This window comes from Corvus brachyrhynchos, unplaced genomic scaffold (genome assembly GCF_000691975.1).
Source record: "Corvus brachyrhynchos isolate BGI_N302 unplaced genomic scaffold, ASM69197v1 scaffold55, whole genome shotgun sequence".
Lineage (NCBI taxonomy): Eukaryota > Metazoa > Chordata > Aves > Passeriformes > Corvidae > Corvus > Corvus brachyrhynchos.
The window spans coordinates 445,453-467,407 of NW_008238314.1; the positions used below are offsets into that span (position 1 = coordinate 445,453).

Here is a 21,955-nt window from a genome sequence, read left to right on the forward strand (position 1 = left end):
CCTTCCCCCTCCTCCTGTCCCTGTGCCCTGGGAGCAGAGCCCGACCCCCCCGGCTGCCCCCTCCTGTCAGGGAGTTGTGCAGAGCCACAAGGTCCCCCCTGAGCCTCCTTTGCTCCAGGCTGAGCCCCTTTCCCAGCTCCCTCAGCCGCTCCTGGGGCTCCAGCCCCTTCCCAGCTTCGTTCCCTTCCCTGGACACGCTCCAGCCCCTCAATGTCCTTCTTGCAGTGAGGGGCCCAAAACTGGACACAGCACTTGAGGTGTGGCCTCACCAAGGGGTGACAATGACTTCCTTATCAATCCTTCCATAGTAATCACATGATACGCATCAAAAACCATCAGCTTGAAATAAACTCATGTGACTGAATACATTCTATTCACTTGTTTAGTTCATTTGCATGAGCTGTAAATTTGGTTTTTATGTAAAATACAGTCTAAATGCCCTGAAGCCCCTCAGAAGGAGATTAGGCCCACCCTTAACTGTAAATCCTCTTGTGGATTTTACTCAGACCCTATAATACCTGTGATTGTGAGTTATTTTATGTACTATATGATCATTATAGATTGCTAGAAGAGACCCATCTTTAAGAATATTCAAAATAAATGGAAAGGTTATTTTCAAAGTTGGTGGCAGGCATTCAAAATCTGCTTGTAAATGAGAGTATTTTTAAAATCAAATACAAAGAATCCCTTTAAGTATATGTTTTCTTACCTCGAAGCTCAGACTGAAGTTTTTGTGTACGATTTGTTGATACAAAGGTTAGATCTGGCTTCAAAAATGGCCAAGTATCTTTACGTAAAGTCTAAATACGTCAGTGTCCACACAGTGCAGCTTTCTGAGACCCCGCAGAACCCAAATCAAAATGTTTGTTTAAACCTGTTCCCTCCCTCCAGAAAGCCAAAAAAAGAAATGCAACAAAATTTAAACTGCAACACCTCAGTTGGATCTTTTTCCATGACGGTTGGTCCAAAAAAAGCTGTTTCCAACAATTTTTTACTAGAAAACAGAACTCTCAGCTTATCTTGGTACACGGTGTATTTCCATGGAAAACTGCAGCCCCTGTAAATCTGGGTTTATATGTGTGCTCTCTGTTTGCCTGTGGATTTGTGAAGCTTCACTTGATGTGGGCAGTGCTTGGGTTGTGACCCAGTGGTCACCATGCTGCAGTTCAGGTTGTTATAGAGAATCCCAGAATGATCTGGGTTGGAAGTGACCTTAAGGATCCCATTCCACCCCTGCCATGGGCAGGGACACCTTCCACTCTCCCAGGCTGCTCCATGCCCTGTCCAGCCTGGCCTTGGACACTGCCAGGAATCCAGGGGCAGCCACAGCTTTTCTGGGCACCCTGTGCCAGGGCCTGCCCACCCTCACAGGGAACAGTTTTTTGTCTATAAGAAAAGCTTCCCAGCTGACCAAATTTTTTCCTGATTCTTCTCAAAGCAGTAGGAAAAAGCATGCCTAGGAAATTAAAATTCTTCTTAAAAAATGATCAATTTATACTTTCTGACTGAATGTAGACTCTGTGACAATGGCACACTTCACAAAGGACTTTTTTTTATTTTCAAGGGAAAGAATCATATTTATGTGACCGCCCCCAAAAGAAAAAAAAAATCAGGTAATAAAAATATGCAGTTATAAATCAGTGATTCCACCTTACAGTTATATCTGAGAGCTTTGAAACCATAAAATTGAATATCATCCTATATTCAACTATCCCCAGAAAAGTAACTTACCAGTAGGAGCCATCAAATCCCATCTCAGAGCTCTGATGGGAGGGATGTACATTCTTTGGGGGTCTGCTGCAGTCCAGAACTGTCCACTTAGTATGAGTCAACTTCTAAAGGTAATAACAACCTAGTTTTATCTGTCTTTTAAAAAAAGACCATTTTGGGAGGGGGAGCGTGGTGGTGTTTGGGATTTTTCTGAAGGGTGACAGCGATGGATTTTTTTATATTGATTGTGGATGCTGATTCCCATTTCTTCTAAAGAAAAAACCCCATGTTCTAGATCTCGTATTTAGATCTCAAAGTGCTGAGCAAAGGTAGATTCTGCTTTGGTTTAGACCTGGCTTTGTCTGTCATTTTCAGGGAATGCAAAATATTTCTGCTTTTAGGTTGTTGCTAGCTCCTTCCAGAGCTGATTTATGTAAATAACTTAAAACTCTCCTTACCTGGCTTTGCTGGCTGCCTCTGTTCTGCTGCTGGTTTTTATTCAGGCTGTAAACTCTTCAATTCAGGGCCTTTTTGCTTGAGTGTTACTAGAACACCCAATGAAGTAATTCACTGATAAACAGGAGTAAAGTTCTAATTTGGGACCTTGGATTCTTTAAATTGCCAATATATACTCCTAGATACAACATCCTGAAAGGCTGGGTTTCTGAGCATTAATTATCTTTGCCCTTGCATTTGATGGGATTGAAATTTGTTCCTTGCATTTGTTGGACCTTTGAAAAGGCTGGATAAACTCCTAAAGTGGGCACTGTCTAATTGTTGTCAAAATCAGCTCATCTGATCTCAAACATGTGAAATACGTGGTTTTTCCAAGCTCAGCTAAACCGGTTCAGTAACTGCTGCCACAAGATGCTGCTCCAGTGGGCTCTGGGAATGCTCACATCTTCTGGTAGGACAGCAAAGGCCAAAAATGACAGTGGCTCCATCCCCTGTCTGTGAAAGTCAACATAATTTTGCCCATCATGAAATTTATCCTGCTTTTTTCCAAAATGCAATTATTTACTCAAGCAGGCTGTCCTCACGTTGGATTTTTCGAGCCTCTGTGCCTTAAGTCCTGAAGTATGTGGAGTTTATTTTACTGAAAAGAATACTTATGGTGTATAGTGAAAGCATTTGGCTTCTGACTGCTGGCTCTCGTTCCACCAGTTCAATCATGAGGTGGTTAAGGGTTATTTATAGCTCTTAGACATTCTTTAGGGATGAACACATCGACTGAAACAACAAACAGCCGTGGTGCTCGTGGGTAATTTATAGCAATTTTGAAGTTAGGAGAAACCTGTGATCTCATACTACATGCTGAAAACCTGTCCATTCATTACTGCATGGCAATGGAATTTGGTTGGAACGCTGACATACTCTGAGGAGACTGAGATCCACAGCATCCAGGTACCCCTGAGCAGGGAAAGGCTCAGTTACGTGTCCTAAGGAATTACGTAACTTCTCCTTCTCTCATCCTCTACTAGCACAAACACAAACTGAGTCAAAAAGAATCATATTTTTTCTCAGTACACTCCACTTGTTCTTTAATTTAATTAAAAAAATTAAGTTCCACCAGTGTTGGAATACATAATTTTACAGAAAGCAGAAACTCAGGGTTTATGCTCGGCAAGACATTTCTAAACTTTAAATCATAGATTTAAAGCAGAAATTGTTGGGTTTTTTTATATATCACACTTCATTGCCTGTAATTTAAGTGCACATTTACATCACTCCGGGTGCACAATGAAACCCAGCCTGGGTGTGATGTAACTACAAGACAGAAAACCCATCAGCTCTCCTGTGAAGTTGTGTCACTGTTGAGACGTTTCCTGGCCTCAGGATCAGTGCTGGATTCAGTACACGTGTTCTCATTTTAAATAGACCTTTTCTCACATAAAACTGAATCCTGCCACTGTAGGTTATAGAGGATGGCAGTGCACCTCTGTGAGCAGCCTGTCTGGCTCTAAATATGCACTGCTGTGCCATGCAAGAGCCATAGATTTGCAGGGGAGGGAAAGGAAATACCTTTATGACCTCATGCTATCCATTTATACCCTGAGTCATTAAAATGATTGCTTCTTATAAAAGTTATCTTTGCTAGCAGAGGAATATGTGGGCAAATACTCCCTCTGACAATCAGTGTGCTTTGGATCAGACTCAAAACACACATACTATTCAAACTTAACTTTGCTTGACTCCTACGGAATGATTTGCCCCCAAAAGAAAACATCTGACTCTCCATAAAACTGCAGGCAATGGCGAAATTCCTGTCAAGTACTGGAGGTCCAGTGTGCTGCTCAGGTTAATTGTAAATTACTCTGGAACCTGCTATGCAAAAATGAGATTTTGTTCCACCTGTGGCCCACCAGTGAATTTGGAACAAGAGTCTATTGTCAGTAGATCAGATTTATTGCACGGTGTCCTTTCCATCAATGGAAAAATTTAGGGGACCTGTAAATCAAAAAAAGATTCGACAACACTCCACTGTGTCCAAGCATTCAACATCTAAACAAGCTGCCTTTCTGTTTGTCAGTTTTAGTTATAGAGTAACTTATAGCTGACTGTACGTTGTTTTCTGTATGTGTTAAAGGACTTACTGAAGGAAAATGAAGAGCAATGGAAGGGCAGAATGAAGGACAGATGAGTTTCATAAAGCTGTGGTTCAGTTCATGCACACATGTTTAGGTTTTCTTTCGATGGAAATGAAGTTGCAGAAGGGGGATGATTCAGAACAGATCTCACTCTGATGTGGCAATAAGGACTGAAGTCCCTGACCAAGGAAATAGGAATTGCTCCCAGGTCCTGCAATTTAAATTAGAAGAAAGTATATTTTGCTATAGCAGTTAAGACAGCAAACGCCACCAGTTCATCCAGTTAAATCCACTTTTGCTCAAGCACTCTGGTGGCTAATGCAATTCAGACTGTGTGTCATTCTATTTCTCAATCATTTTATTTCAGTTAACCACATTTTACTAGTCAGTATTTGTTTTTGCAACCATAGTGATGAAATATATTTATTGGCTACATAAGCAGGTGCCTGGCTTTGTCAAATTCCAATAATTCAGAACATCTCCTGTCCACGATACTAATAATTGAAATTTAAACAATTTTTTTCTGGTATCAAATCATACATCTCTAAATTTGGAATTGGCTAAGAAGGTATGAGACTATTTATCTACAGTTCAGTATTTCTGCCAGTATCTTGCTAATAATTTTGCCTGATTTTTTAGATAATCGTCATTTGGTAATGGTAGTTCATATTTCCATTGAATTTGTGGCTTCTGCTGTAGGACAATATAAGTGTGATCTGTTATTGTATTGTTATGACAGGGACATCAGATACTTACTGCACTGACAGTTGATACTTAGACTATATTTATTGGCTAATTTTTAAACTGGCATTGTCCTTCAGTGCTGTTGGAATTACCCTTATAATCAAAGAATTCTCAGGTTCAGAGAAAGTTACTTTCATTACAAAATCTGATTACTCCCTGTCTTTTATTATAGGAGACATCAAATCTTATTTGGCTTTTATTTTTGGGTTTCAAATTTTTTTTCCATCATTCTTTGATTATATATTTTTAATTCCCTTCACTTTTTTACAAGTAATCAGAGACCCATGAAAATTCACTAAATTTTACATTTGACTCAGCTATTTCAGTGTTGCAAAATGCTGTATAAAATACACTCTTAAAAACTCTGATAAGGGACTTTAATACTTTCAAACTGTGTTGCAGAGGAGGGAACATTTTATACTTTGTTCTTCATACAACTTAATCTCCTTTTAATCTGTAACAGCATCCCACCCCACAGCTACAAATATCTTGAACTACCTCAAGAGGAAATGTCCATATGATCAAAATTCAGGATATTTAAAATCAATGCCATTACTGATGACAGAAATTTATCCAGAAATAGACACTGAATTATCGGAATGAAGTCTGTATTAAAAAGGAAGAAGCTTTGCTGATATATTTATATATTGATAGAATTTTTCTATAGTACTAGTCTCAACATGACAGCATACTAAGAACATGTTTGAAAAGAGCAATGTGTTTGAACTTGATCACCTAAATACTGATTGACTGATTAATTATTTGATGTGGCCGAATATTCAGCTGTAGGAATGACACAGTGGAAATCGAAATGGCAATAATTTGTAGGACTGTCTGATATGTCAGTAGCAAAAGGAAGATTTTTAATCAGGTGCGAAGAAGTGAGAGGTGAACTCTAGTTTTTGTCTAAATATTCTTGCAGTGGGTACCCACAGCTGGCACTCTTGATTCTGGTCCTTCACCTTCCTCCCTCCTGCTCTGTTTGCAGCCGTTTTATTTATCCTTTCCTAAGGAAATACTGAAATGGAGCTAGGCTTGGAACAGGGGCTGAATATCATTTCAGCTTGGTTTCAATTTTTGGCAGCTGAACCTGAAGACTTCTGGAAATCTTGAAAAATATATATTCAAGGGAGGTTACTAAAGCCATTAGACAATTGGGAAACATCCCCTTTTCCCAACCACACAGAGTGGAATAATGAATAACATGGACAAAACTACCAGTGATGTCAATTGTTGTCACTGCATCGAAGTTGATGATGAGACAACTATTCAAATTTATGATCTGAACTCTTGTTCCTCTCTGTTTCCCATAAGTAGATGTATTAAAAGTCTTATTAGAGGACATGGAATTTAAAACAGGAATGACATGTGCCCATGGAATTGACTGAAGCATATTGAAAGAACTCCATTTGTTATTAAAATTTAATTGGAAAGATAAGATGCCAGCAAAATGACTAGAAAAATGTAATTTTCTTTCTCCCCAGAATATTATTAAATACTTAGAGCATAACAGTCCATGTGGTAGATTCCTAACGGATAATTTCCTTTCTCTGCTGCTCTATAGCTCCTTCCAGTCCAAGTACTGCATGTTTCTTTTATTTATTTTCCATTTATACCATAAAACTCCCCTGTCACTCGCTGTATTTTGTTAGGATACAAAACAGCCCACTCAGCAATTGTTTTGCATTCACACCTTGCATTCGAAAAGAGGAAAAAAAAAGCTGTAGTACAAAGTGCAGCTGAGGACAGGCAATATAATCGGTCTTACTTGTGTTTCACTCTATGGAAAATAACTGGCACTATTCACGAAGTCAACTGCACTTCATCCTAAGCAAAGATGGCAGAGCTCAAGTGCTGTTAAGGGAGAGAGAAACGAAACTGGGTAGATTTTAACTGTGAACACAGGAAGAGGTTAAAGAAGATTTTTTCCCTCTAGTTTCGAAAAATGTTTAGCCCGGAAAACACCACAGACACATGATTTCCTATCTCAGGGTGTGCCACCCATAAGGCTTGTATATCCCTGGATCATAAAGGTGTCATTGTATATAAGAATATTTCACTTTAGACATCAAAACTGAGTATATTGGCATCATCTCTATGTACTTTATGTCTAAAACATCTCTCCTTTACCTAAAGCAGAGTCTTACACACCTTTTTCATTTTCTCCTGAGCAGTTACCAAGAAATCATTTATTACATTGATCTAAAGGACTAATAGTGATGTTTTTATAGAGAGCTTCCTACTGACTGTTGCCTGTTTCCTGAAACCACTGATCTTTGCAGGAGAAAATACAAAGCGACCTGTAATGCCATAACTCTCAGAGCCTCTGGAAAGTCACTGGAGAGCCTGAATTAGTGCCAAAGTGTCAGACCCAGGTGCCCCTGGTAGAGGGGTATTTCTCTGTTCTCCTTCCCCATATACTTCTCCTATAATTCTTTATAGGATTTATCCTTCTCATAGAATTCTGTGTTTCATCCTCGAGCAAAGAATGCTCTGTAACTTCCTTCTTTATGTTTGGAGCACGTTCCATCCATCCTGCTCTGAGCTGCAGCTATGTTTTGGCATTGTTTAAAATGATGCCTATCTATTTTTGTGATCCTTGGCAGGGCTCAAAAACAAGGATTTATTCTTTATTATGCAGAGAGAAGTAGCAATTCAAGTGGTTTTTTAGAGGTGCTTCATTCACCTCATCAGTTCACTAACTCCTAATTAATTTGCTCAAACCATCAACAAAGGTTTTCTCTTATTAATAATCTCATAGGTGAGATTTATGGACAGTGTTGCTATCACAGCCATGAAGATAAAGGAGTAAATCTGTCCTCTGTGGATGTTTAGTTTGCCTCATCCATTTTACCACAGCTTTTATTTTTTCGCAGTATTTTTTGTGCCTCAGATTTTATATAATTATGTCAGCATCAACAATTAAACTCATATTGCAGGAACCAATAGTCTCCACAATTAAAAATTAAATATTTCATTAAAATACATACAAATGATGAATTGAAATAAGGGAGGAAGAAAAGCTTGAAATAGAGGCTGGATTTAAGAGATAATGTATTCTTATGTCAGCCTCAGGAGATCTGCCCAGTATGGAAGGCCCTGCATTTTAAATGCCGGGTTTGTTTTATGCATTGTGACTGAACTCTTTCAAAAACTGTAAGTAAAATAACAGCTTCAGTCCCACATTAGAATTCATAAAGTCCCACTCTTGTGCTTGGTCTCTTTCCCACTGGCATCTCTTGGCCTGTGTGGATTTAAATGAGGTGGTGCAAGATTGGAGCTTGCCTGGGAAACCAGACCTCACTCAGCCATGCTTTAATAATGCTGATATTTTAAAAAGTGGTGTTTTTTCAATGTTGAACAATGGTTTAGAGAGGAATAATCTTTGGTAATATTTTCTTTTTCAACAATGTGTTAAGAATCACTGCAAGGAGAAAGGCAGTTTGGTTAATGGATAATGATGGAATTGTAGTTTCCTCTCTTCTGCAGTGGGAAATATGAGGTGAGTGGTAACTATTGAAAACAGAGTTTGTTAATGTGAATAAAAAACCAAAAAGCACAGGAGAAACTGAAGTCATAAACTTTCTGCAATTCCCAGACATATCAGGCAGCTGATATACTTGTGAGTGCAGGGATCATTGGCTTTTCATCACTCAAATTTGAGAGAGAAAAGGAAAGCATTTAGTGTTTATAAATATCTGCAGTAGCTGATGTGCATACACAGCACCAAGGTAATGACCTGCTACTGGGTTTAACTGGATCAAGAGTTGGAAAAGTAGTTCAGTGTTTGCAGAAATATCTTTATCAGCAGAGAAAAAAATGTATTTTTCTTCTCGTGAAAAATTACAGTGCAAAAGCCATATATAGGTTTCTTGTAAACATCAGGCACTTTGGAATCCCACAGCAACGTACTTGCTCAGATCTGGTAATGGCAGTCAGACATGGATTAGCAGGTTTAGAACTGTGTATTACGTTAATTCATATAAAACATGGGGGGAAATGCTATGTTATTTTTGCTGTCATACAGTTTTCCCGTCAAATTCATCAGTATTAAAACTGCTCTGAAATCTCAAACGAAATCATACAATCACCTCTCCCCCCCTTCCCACCATAAAATCCAATGGGATGAGATAAAAAATAATAGCCTGTCAAAATGTTCAAGAAACAGGGTGGGGAAAGGACTCTGACATGCAGGCAGCCATTCAGAGTAGATGTTTTGCCCAAACATGGGATCCTTCATGGCAGAAAGAGAGGTCACACAGTCTTCCTCAGGCATGGAGCTTTCTCTGCAAGACAAGATTTATGATTTTGTTGCCTGGTCCTGTAACAAGATAATTCCTGTCAACATAGCAAGCTTGTGGGTGAAGCAAGATACCAGATTAAGCATTCTGCTCTTGAGCCAGGTGGGAGCTGATCCTGGGCATGTGGATTCACTGCAAGAGGTGTGCACGTACATCCTGCTCCAGTCAAACCAGTATCAGGGCAAACCATGGTCACAGTGGTCTGGGCGGTTTCCTGTATTTTGTATAAACAAATATATAAACATTCCATAATGTTAATCTCATGATGCGAAACTCCATATAGCAACAAGCAACCTCCTGGTTCAGTTTCAGGGAGGCTGCTGTCAAAACTTAGAGTCATGGAATTGTAGAATCATAGAATATCCTGAGTTGGAAGGAACCCACAAGGATCATGGAGCCAAGCTCCTGTCCCTGCACAGGCACCTCGACAATCCCATTCTGTGCATCCCTGAGACCATTGTCCAAACACTCCTTGAGCTCTCTCAGGTTGGTGCTGTGACCATTCGCTGTGTTCAGCCACCCTGTCAGTGAAGGAACTTTTCCTAAAATCACAGTTGGTGATTCCCAGCCCTCTCATTTGTCTGGGTCTCTCTGCAAGGTGTCTCTGCCTAAGAGGGAGTCAACGCCTCCTCCCAATTTAGTAACCTCTTCTCTCCTGTAATTGCACAGTTAGTTCCTCTTGAATTTGTTACTCCAGATAACGCTCACTGTGCCTATTGAAGTTATTTCTGGCCCCTACTCTGCTTTGCTAAAGGCTGATTCCCCTCCCCTATAACGGGTGCAGTTGAAAACACAAAATCGATCATTTGCATCACAAATGAGCCCGGGCTTTACTGAAGTATCTGTGAACTGCACAGGTTCAAACGCAGAAACTTGGTCTCTTCTGTCAATTCTCACACGGAGGCTGTTGCCACTGGTCATTTAGATGGTAAAATGTGGTGGGAGGCTGGGCTCTCACCTGCTTTGACCCGGCTGGATTGGAGCTGGTGTCCAGGTGAGAGGCCAGCATGAACTGGGAGAACACCTGCTGCTCCTTCCCAGCTGGACAATAGGCAGGACAGCATCCTCTGCCAGGATGGCCGGGGCTGGAGCAGCTCAGCTCATTGCATCCCTGGCTGGATCTTTGCACCTCTGCCAGCTCTCGAGGAGGCAGTCGGACCTCATAATATCAACAACCCTTTATTAGGAGGGCACGAGTCAGACCAGCCTTTCACACCTTTCTCAGATGCAAAAAAACCCCCAAAACCAACAGCCTTTTTTAAGGTTAAAACATTTTAAAAAGCCAACAAATCCCAGATATTTATATATATATGTATGCATGTATTCATGTACATGTATTATTCATCTTGGGAAGCTTTTTTGCACGTGTGCTTGTTTTGGCTGAGGTCATTTTCTTCCCAGTGGCTGGTGTGGGGCTGCATTTTGGATTTGTGCTGAGCACAGGGTTGATGATACAGAAATGTTTTCGTTGTTTCTGAGCAGGGCTCACACAGAGCCAGGTCCTTTCCTGTTTTTCGTGCTGTCAGGTTGGGGAGGAGGTTGTACTTTAGTAACAGGTAACAGAAGGTGGTGTTGAATAGATGTTTTCTACTCTTGAATAATATTCCTAGATTAACATCTGTCAGGAGATTCTGGGGTTCATGATCTGTGACACTGTCTTTAAGATGGTTGTGTTAGAGCTGATCTTGTCAAATTGATCCTTTAAAAAGAAAAATGTAGAGAACGGATTTTTGAATTCTCATGTCTAATGTCTTTACCTTTACTCTACTTGCAGTTTATGTTCAGGTTGTAACTTGTGCTTCCTGGGAATCTGAGCTACTCAGGACCTGCAATAAATTCACTGGTTTTAGAATTCTGTGAGAGGATTATTCATGTCCTTACTCCCACTAAAAATTTCCTTGGAATTTTGATTATCTGCTGCCTGTTAATTGCATCTTTATATGTAGCAAGTTTTCTAATTGTTTCAGCACTTATCAATATGAGAAAAACATTTGGCTGTTTTGAATAAGTGTGGTGTTCTTATAAAGAAAAAACCCAGGACTTCAGAACTGCCTCATGTTCTTTTGAATTGGCTGCAAATAGGACACTTGGAAGTGAAGCATCCTGGTTGAACAGGGTGCCTTCAAGGGATGCCTTGGCCACTTTCCTCCTCCCAGTGCAGTGACATCAAAGAAATCCCATTTCTTCTGGAGGGTTTATGTTCTCTGGAGACTCTGTAGCCTGGAACAGCATTGCACACTCAGATGATAGCTCATAGCAGTGAGTGAGGAAAACATTTTACATAACTTGAAACCAAACTGAATTGCAGAAGGATATGGATAAGTGATGCAGAGGAGGAGGAGAGGGTGGAGCAAAGAAAATCGTGTAAACAGAAATGAAAACTTAGGTAAGAGCTCAATACTGGGTCAGACTAAAGTGTCAGATCTTCTGTCTTAGCTGGTACTCAGTTCTTAAAAAGGAATTCAGGTAAACCAGGCATGCTGTGAGTATTTAAAGTGAGGGAAAGTTCCCCGGTTTTGTTCTTCTCCCTGCACTTTGACTGGGAGGTGAGAAGAGTGGTGTTAACAGGGCTGTGTTTGTGCTACAGTCTGTTCTCAGATGCTTCTGATAAAAGCCTTAAAATACACTGTTGAGCTCAAGCACTGCTCTCATACAGTAAAAGCTTTACCTCAGCTACCTGAAGACCCCGGTGGAGCAGGTGAAGGACCCTGAAAGAACTGCGGGTATGGAGAGGGTGGAAGTTCCTGTTTCAATTTGTCTTGATTTTGCACTGTCCAATTTTATTTGGGAATAAATTTAATTTTTCCCAGGTTGTTTTGCCTGTGATGGTAACTGGTTACCTCCCTGTCCTAATCTCAGCCCAAGAACTTTTTCCAAATTATTTTCTCCCCTTTTCATGGGTGAGGACGGGCACAGTGACAGAGTGGCTCAGAGCAAGGCACAGAGTCTGGAAGACTGTTCCAAGCTCTTCCTGGGGTGGTGTAAAAATGCAGAATTATAAAACAGGGAGTCCTAGTTCCAGCCAGGACGGGCTTAATTTTTGCAGTAGCCATGAGGGGTCATGGCCAGGACCTGGAGTTTATTCTATACCACCCCAAATCATTCCTAGGAACAGGGCAAGAGGTCCTGGGGAAGGACCCAAAGAGCATTACTGGGGTTTTGGGAGAGCAGCCATGGCGACAGAGGGAGTTAAAGAGCTGAATCCCAAGGCATTATCAGGTGGTAACATTATACTCTTTCACAGCTGACTTGGAAGTTTAGAAAGTACCTCTCACTGAAAGCCAGCAGGATAGAATTTTAAAGGTATTTTGATGCCTTTCTTGCATGATTTTAATGACAAGTAAGCTACTATACACACAAAATTGATTAAAATGTGAACTAAGCTTCTGAAAATTGTTTCATTCAGACACATTAATCTTTCTATGTTTGTTTAAAGAAGCTTCTTCCTACTTCCCTTAAGAGGCATTTGCTATCAGCAAAAGAGCAAATTGTGTCTTGATGTGCAGGTGTGTTCCTTTAGAGGCACTGCTGTTATGGGATGAACACCATTAAGTTCAAGGGTAATAATAATAGGATGAAGCAAAGAGCGGGGAAAACTGGCAGAAAATTGTATATACCAGGCCCCACAATGGCATGCAAACAAGAGAAACAGAGAAATCCTGCATTGTTCTTTATCTTTTCTGGCTTTGCTTTCTTTCCCAAGTTACAAGGTCTCTAGATAGCTAATTGTTGATCAAGGTCTTCCCCTTCCCCAGGAAAGAATGGAGCTGTGCAGCCCTTGGGTCGCATCACTTCTCTGTTTGCCTCTTGTTGTTCCACCCTCCCCACCCTTGAATCTGTGAGGGCTGGGAACTCCTCTTTGTGGCTGCGCTAAAAACCCTCGGGAGTGAGATAATATGATCAATTCAAAAGGAAAACCACCATAATAAACCCTCCCCCCCCCAAAAAAAACCCGTAAAAACCAACAAAAAACCCCCAAACCTGTTGAATTTCATGCATGATCAGATAAAGAATGTTTAGATGCAACATCAAAACCTTGATGTTAACCAATTTTAGGCAGTTTCTTTGCTAAGAATTGCATTTGGAGAAAGCAGAGGGTGAGGTGGTTTACAAGACATCCAGAAGATTAAAAAATTCTTGGAAAAAGCAAGCAAACAATAGATGGGAGAAAAAATACCACTGATCCCTGATTAAAATCAGCAATTCTAAGGTGTAATTAAGGCCTGAATAAGATTAGCAATTATAAGGTATAACATAATAACAATGGAACATAATATAAAAGATTAACGAACGCTGTTTACCTGTACTGCGTACAATTCCGTTAATTTATTTTGCATCTATTCAAAAAGAAAAGAAAAATTGTTCTAACTCTGGTGGCTTTGGAGGTGAAGTGTTAAAACACTTCCAAACCATGCTTTGTGCATGAAAATGGTAATTCCAGTCCTGTCCTAAACAGTGGGATTGAAAACCATCTCAGAAAATCTGTTTTTGTGATATTGCCAGGCCCTCTTTGCAGACCAACAAGATTGTTTATATGCTGGAGTTAGGAAAAGATTCAGATAAGAGCCCATTTTCTGTTATTTGTTCTAACAGAAGTGATATGTTTTGCAGTTTGCCAGTTGCTGAAATGCTTTGTATGAAGATCAAAAAAACGTTTCCTTTGTGTGAGGGGCAAATCTTTCTGTGTGATTATTGGGGGCTTTTTTTTAAATGTAAAATGATAATTTTTTAAAAATGAAATTTCTAGAACTCTCTTCTGAATGAACCAATATCCGTTGTATTTTTTTTAAGTTTCTGTAATGAAAGACAAGCCAGGCTGTCATGTTGGCTTGTGTTTGCCCTCTGTTTATAAACAGTGTTGAGGATCATCCATCATCTGCCCTGGACTTCAAAATGATAACATCTGGACTTCATCCTCACAATGCTGTAGCACTGACATTTCAAACAAACTCAGAAAATGCTAAAAAAAAAGCACTACTTGCAACCATCCCACAAGCATAATATCTGTGTGCAAACAAAAGGCTAAAAGACTCATTTTGCTGGAAATAATTAAAGTTTGGGGGGTTTTTTGTCTTGGTTGGGATTTTTTCCCCCCTCTTCCCTCTTCCTGGGTTTAACTTATTGAACTTCTTAGTTAAGCCAGCCTGAAGGCACGAAATTACAGATGGTGCTCACTCATCCTAAAATTGAAAAGTTCCTCTTTCCAAAGGTAATTGCTTCCAGTTGATACTTGCCACTTGAAGGGGGTAAGTCAGTCATTTCTAGAATGAAAATAGCTCTTATATTCCTGAGAAGGGAAACTCCCTGAAAAGATCGCTGTCCTCAGAAAAGGGATTGCATTTCCTTTTCTCCACATATGATCCAACTTTAAGTGTCAAACCCACACACAGAAACTTTGGCAGAAACAAGTAAAAGTAGCAAGAGTTTCTTGTTATTTATAGTCTATAAATGAAAAATTATTATGGGAAAAGCAGATTATATATTTGAAAATACTTAATATTTCAAAACTTTCTTACAAAGGTCGGTTTTACAGATCTAGAGCCTGGAGCCTTTTTGAAATGTGGAGCATTTTGAACAGCAGATCGTGGAGTAACTGCAAGAATATGTAAACAGAATATACCATTTACAGCACATTAAAAGTGTGCTTGGTTTTCTTTCTAACCCACATTGAAAAAAAAGTCCTGGGTAATGACATCTATTTAAATAAACATTTTACAGTCAGAAATATAAGTTAGGCTCTTTCTATAACTTTTGATAAGATTCTTAGGGTACACTGGCTAATAAGGATGTTCTAATTATTTAGCAGCTCCAGACCTCGGGTAGGAATCTCTGGTTTTTATCTTTACTGCTCAGCACAGATATGAGCCCAGACCTTAGAGGGAAATGAGCTGTGCCTTTTCTCACTGGGTTGCATAAATACATGCAGATTGTAAAGGCCTGCTGAGTTTTAGAGTCCTGCATTTATTTCAGCTCTAAAGAGTATCTCCTTTAGGGTTAAAAATTCCTTTTCCTCTGAACAATCCCCTTTTCAGTTTCCTCTTCTCATTGCCTTTTTCTCCCAACCTCTTCTCTCTGACCTTTATCCCAGGCTTCCAGTTTCTTGTCCCTCTTTGCCCTCTTGTAAACAAACAAAAAAACAAACAATTGACAGCTTCTACTTGTGTCTTTCAAACACAAATTTGACAGGTTTTATTTGTGTCTTTGAGCTATTTCTGAACTATTTCTCTCTTCTGACAAGCAGAAAAGCAATGAATGCATATTTGCAAGTGATATAAGCAGCTCTGCATGCAAGCTCTCAGAAAAGCTTCTGTGACTGAGATCTGAACATCAAGACCTCAATCTGGTGCTTAATTTGAATCATCCCAGTGAGCTGGACTCAATCAATAGCTGCCTTTTCTTTCTTCAGGAACAAACACACTGCAGGTTATTCCTGTTCCTGTCAAAACAAGGCTATTTCCTACTGTCTGTTTGCACCTTGATTTACTTTAGCTGAATCTGATAAGGGTTGCATTTTAGGACGTGAAATTAGCAGCAGTTACCTAAAATTTGTGTTCTCTCAGGGAAACCAGGAGCTTTTATATCCCATTTATGACTCATCAATGGGAGCAAGGAGGAATGAGTTACGATATGAGTCTGGTCCAAAGTACAGTTTTGTAAAATTATTATAAAATATTCAAGGGAAGGCATAAGAGCTGTCTTTGTGGGGCCTGCTCCAGTAATATGGGAGAGAAGGCAACCTCACAAAACCTCCAGGTCCATGGAACAGGCTGGGGCTCCCAGGGTATTACAGGATCTGTCTCAATGCTTGGCTTAATAAAACTCAACTGACGGACTCCTTGTACTCTTCAGAACTCCTGTATTGGAATTGAAGAAGGGTTTGCAGGCTGGAAATCTTGTCTGAGAAGTTATTATGTCCTGCAAATCTTTCTCCTCAGAAAAAATAGTGCATGCATGTTGTTTGTTTTGGTTGGGTTTTTTTCACTTTCAGGATTGATTCACACAAGTAAAAACCTCGTTTCTGTTTTAACAGAACTCTAAGGGATATAAAACCACTTGTAAATCCCTCCACTTTCTGAAAAAGGAGCTAAGGGCTAACAAAAGTTAAAAAGGCCACTTTAAAAAGAAAATAAAAGATAAAGCACAGCATGTGCCTAAGTATTTTGCTGACTCTGATGAAATTGGGCATATTCTTAAGTGAAACAGGGCCAAAACATCCTCGTTCTCCCTGCTGGAAGGTTCCTGGGGGATGGGGGTGCCAAGGGAAGGCTTTTAAACAAAGCTGTGTTAAGTGAGTAATTCCAGTTTCCAGGCAGAGTCTGTTTATGAGAGAGGGAGCCTGGCCCATGATGAACACACTGCAGAGGAACTCCTCGGAATTATTTCGTGCTTCCATTGCAAACTTTGTGAAGAACACCAGTTAAACCCATGAGTGTTTAGAAATTGCACGTAGCTGTCATTGTGTATCTTCACCATACAGTTTAAAGGGTTCTTTTAATTAGGGTTTCTTGATGCTGAAACGAAAAGCATAGTGTTTAACAAAACTTAAGTTCAAAGCTGAAGACAAAAACCTGAGAGTTTTACCTTTTGTGCCTCTAGTTCTCCTCTCCATCCCACCCCAGGGAGGAAGGAGTGGTTTTAGTGGGAGCACTAAATTGGAGAATACCATTCCCAAACCATGATACGATCCTCTAAAAAAGCAATAACTGAATTTTTGCTTTTTCTGTCTAAAACTTAAAGACAAATAACTGAATTTTTGCTTTTTCTGTCTAAAACTTAAAGACAAAATAAGCAGGACTCCATTACCTGAGGAGGTTCTGTTTGTTCTTTGTGGAAATTGGTGGTTTCAAAAGAATACAGGTAGAATACAGGTATGTACCTACTGGTAGGCAATGGGATTAAGCAAAATACAGAAAATTTGCCCACGACTCCCGGAATATTTGCAAAGAGATTGAAAATCAGTTTCAAATAATGCAATGTAAAAGGTGTTACAATGAGCACCTTGGCACTCAGCACCTATGGAAGGCAGACCTTGCTTACCACGGTTTTTTCTCCCAAATTTGCATATGAAAAAGAGTGCTTGGAGAGAAGCGAAACAGCAATTACACCTTCCTTTTTTTTTTTTTTAAGTTCCAAGATGCCTCCAGAAACTGATAATTTTGCAAGACACAAAAAAAAAGACACAAAAAAAGGACACAAAAAGCTAAACTTTTTAAAAACATAGATCTATTTAGTCATTGTTCTTATGCTGAGAAAGAGAAAATTAATGATAAAAATGGCACTAGAAATCAGTCTGGTCTCTTGAAAAAGCAGCCCAGTTCAAGGCAGTGAGGGTGGTGAGTGGAGAGGAAAGAAGGTGACCTCATTAATAAAACAAAGCCTGGAGTGTCTTTACAGAAGGATGGATTATGTTGACAATCAAGTGAAGGATGCACTTGAAAGGCAAAGGTGCCGCTGGGATATTTGACCGTGGTACTCAGAGACAAAGCTTGATTAAAAAATGGAGAGAACAGTCAATCCTCCATAAATGCAGAATTGTGTCCTGCTGCTCCCCACACAATGGCTCCTTTATAGGCTGCCTCCTGCTCTCTGTGCTAAGCTCCAGCTCTGACAGGACAGGTATGACTTGGACCCTTGAAGATTTTAAATGTTGGGTTGTTGGGGTTTTTTTTAAACACACTTCAGATCTCCTGAGCAACACAAAGGCTTAGCTTGTTCTGAACCCAGGATTTTAAAATTCCCCTCAAGTATAAAGAGGAAAAATTAGTACTTTACTACCTGAAATACAAATAAAGCATCCTTTGACTACAATTATTGAACCCTGGCAAAATATTATTTTAAGCTGGGTAATCTGATGCTGTTTCCATGCTAAACAGCACTCAAGCCCTATGATAGTAATGTGGAAACTCACTGGCTGAAGCAGGGGGTGTGTGAGGGGGAATTACTGCTCATGATAAAAGCAAAGGAATGCAGTCAAGCAGCAAGAAAGGAAAACATTAAATTAATGCGTTTCCCTTGTTGTTTTAACAAAGCCTGTTTATTATGGAAGAAGAAAGGTCTTCAGATTAGGAAAGCTCACTTCAGGATTAGGAAAAGGCCTCCCTTGCATCCACCAGCTTTTCCCAGGATATATTGTTATATTTTGCAGGAATTCTTCTCTTCTACTATGAAAGAACTGCTGTCCTAAGTGAAAAAATATTACAATATTTCAATTTCCAACATACAGAAGTTGTATTGTTTCTGTGAAATCATTGCTTTGGTCTGTGCCAGACGCTTGAGTTGTCTGAACACCTGATGCTTGCCCTTGCAGTATCTCTCCCTGCAGAGACCTGGCAGAGGTCCCTCATGAGCTGAAGCCACCAGAGTTCCACACTAATGCAAGAGGAGCATCTTTGCCTTTTGGAGTGGGAGCTCTGCTCGCTGTGCATCCAATGAAAATTGCCCTTTCCATGCATTTTGTTGAGTCAGCTCGAAGCACAAAGCACTTGTTAGTTTTCCCATCCAATGTTGGACCTCACTCAACAAATAATGAATCATGGGTGTGTTGTGCTTCTATCCTTTTTCACCTTTACCACTTGCTAATTTTGGAACTTGAAGTTTATAATTACAGCACTGAGCCAGGGCTCTTGGCTGGGGAAATGAGAATGTTTTAAAAGGCAGCTTAATAGCCGCATCTTGGTTGAATACACCATGAAGAGTTGAGTCTGACCTACATTAAAAGCTTAGAGAACTTTTCATGCTGCAAATGAATAGAGGGCCCCAACACTGAGGGAAAAGCACATGTTAATTTCTCTCTAAACCAGTAGGACCCACAGAAACAGAAATGGAAGGGGGTTTGTGGGACCTGTCACTGCTTGTTTCAGGATGTTATGTGGCAGTGCACTTTGTCAGAGTTTGAGTCAGTGCCTGCTGCAGTAACCTTCTGTAAACTGGAATAAGCAGACAGTTTGATTTGTCCTAAAACATCTCCTGAATGCCAGAAAATTAAAGGCCACTCCTACATTATATGTTTAATTAGTTGCTAAGTAATATAGGCAAAAGAACAGCTGATTAAGTTATTTGCAAGATTTTTCTGATGCTGCAGCAGAGAGTTCTTTCTTTTGAGCAGAAGACATCCTTGACACCGTGGTTCAGAGTCTGCATCTGTTATACTCTTGTCATGAAGAAGGGAAGATTTTGATCAGGAGGAAGACAATTCAAGAATAATTTCCTTTCCTGAGGCTGCACCTACAATCAAAGGAGGGTATCAACTATTGCAAACCCCCGAGCATGGAAACAGAGCAGTTCTTGGTGAGTGGACTAGGATGGGAGAAATTCCTCGAGGTACATCCGTAAAAGCTTCAAGGACATAAAGTCTGGAGCGAGAAGGGCATACAGAGAAGCTCACTCCTAAGGATAAATCCCACCTGTGGAGAGGCTGGAAGGGAGCATCAGAGAGACCTGCTGCAGTGGGTGTTAAACCTCTCCTGTTAAACCAGGCTCTGCTGCACTGCTTTGGAAAGTCACATATTCCATTGCAGGACTCACTTCTCTGCCAACATTGCCATGAGAGCAAGACTTGGGAACACACAGAGCCCACTGCAGGACAGTGCATGAACAGTGGCCATGAACAGCCTGAAGGCTCAGTCACAGAAGGATTGGATTGGAGACTCTCACCTCAGAGTGGCCAGGCCACGAGCTTTATACCTTTAATGATATGTTCAAAGGATTTGACAGCTTAACAGCCCATGGGAGCAGAACTCTGGGGAATTTTACCCCAGAGGAAGTCAGTGATCAGGGTTCTTCTCTCTTTTTCTTGGGATATTAAATATTCTCTCAGAGTAACAATATATTTGGTGATTTTCCACTGACTGATACTTAGCTCTGGAAAAGGACAAGCTCATTTTGCCAAAATTGCCTCTGGATTAGGATGTTGCATAGCCCTTTGCTAGGGACATGGCCTACTGCAGAAAACATTACAATTTCATTGTACTGGTGAATACAATATCATTTGTGAAATAAAATTGCCATATTAGGATATTTAGCCTTCTTGGATCTTTAGAGAATCACTAAACAAAGTAATTCCCTATTACCTCAGTGAAAAGGAATTAATGAAAGAGCAAAGTTATCAGAAAGGTCTGAAAGCAAATGATTGTGAGGTATCCTAATGTCAGCAGATAGAGTTCAAAAACATTTACACTTGTCATCTTTGATACATCCTTTCTTTACTCCATCTACTTTGCTTATGTGATCCATGGCATCGCCTTCAATTTCTCCTTACCTTCCTCACATGTGCTTATTCCTCCCAAGCACAAATAGAAATGGAGGTTTCTGGCTATTTAATAAGCAGAAAACCAAAACTCCGTGTTCAAGTAAAATAATAATATTTTGGTCCTTCATCTAAAAGGGCTGGAAACAAAAGCCAAAAAAAATCCCCAAATATTTTCTGTCTTAAAACTACTTGTCAGTCTATTGCACGTGATACTTCTTGGGGTCTCTTTTCTTTTTTTTTTCTCTTAAAGAGTAGGTAATTTGTCACACAAAATGCAAAAACTCTGAAACCTAAAAGAACATTTCCTTTTGAAATTCTTATGTAATATATTTTGTATTTTTAATGGAATTCTTCCTTCAAAAAATATTGGCCATAATTGGGCTTAAAATGCTTCTCAGTATAACTTGAATTCACGAAAATATGCATTTTTCAGTGAATTTACTGTCCATAGAAAATTTGTGGCCATGCCTACATACAAACAATGAGTAACAGTATACTGTTACTTCTATTGATGTTGTATGTCTTGGCTCAAAATTTACACTGTCTTGTTAAATAATTCCTCTATATGTTCTGATTTCAATAAATGCTCCTAGTGCTTCTGATGAACAGTGCATTGTCTGCAATAAACTTTGAAATTTGAAGGCTTTGGATTTAATAGGGACATTCAAGTTATTTCAATGTTAGATTTATCTACATATCTCATAGAAATGCCTTCCATCTCTCGCAGTTTCTAATCTAAAGGCTATAAAAACAAAGTAGATAATCTTGAAAGATCTCTGCCCTATTGAATAGGAGAAATAGTTCCAGCCTGCCCGCTCTCTTAAGGGTTTGTTTCATAGCAGATTTCAGGCTCAGCTCAAATTTGCCCTTGACAACATAAATGCTGTTCACCATTTGGTTGTACACCTAGGTTTTATTTATCTGAGTTCTGGTGGGGCAGCTCATTGTTTCAGAGGAGTTAAAAAAGCACCTGAACACATCTCGGTTGTGCATTTCTTCTGGTTGTCAAGGAAACCACCCCAGGATTCCTGGCAACAGATTTCAGCTTAATCGGTAATGGAAACACCACAGGTATCAGACAGTCACTCACCTCCCACCAGGTGCTATTTTGGGAACAAGTCAGTGGATCAGATTCTCCTCTTCCAGCAGCTCTGAAGCCGTGTGAGGGTTTGTAGTGTGCCTTTGTCTCCACGGGGCTCGGCTCTCTGGCAGTTTCTCTGGCAGAGAGCCATCCTAGAGATGAGGCTGTTAAACACTGCTCTCGAGGTACAAACAAGCCTTCAGAGCACTATGGTAAACCTGTCTCTAACTTTCCTGAAGTCTGGAGTGAAGGTTAAAAATTACCAGGGGGAAGAGGGTGGTAG

At 40.0% G+C, this 21,955-nt stretch overlaps 1 protein-coding gene and 1 long non-coding RNA gene across 2 annotated transcripts in view; one reads left to right on the forward strand and one right to left on the reverse strand.

Annotated features, from left to right (window-relative positions):
• The window catches only part of LOC108446629, a 122,413-nt gene that overhangs the window by 91,359 nt on the left and 9,099 nt on the right, over window positions 1-21,955 (forward strand). The window lies entirely within an intron of this gene.
• Window positions 3,219-21,830, reverse strand: LOC108446627. Its single transcript, XR_001861892.1, has 2 exons — window positions 21,682-21,830; window positions 3,219-9,557 (listed from the first exon to the last, which is right to left on the reverse strand). It is a non-coding gene; the product is annotated as an uncharacterized LOC108446627 (long non-coding RNA).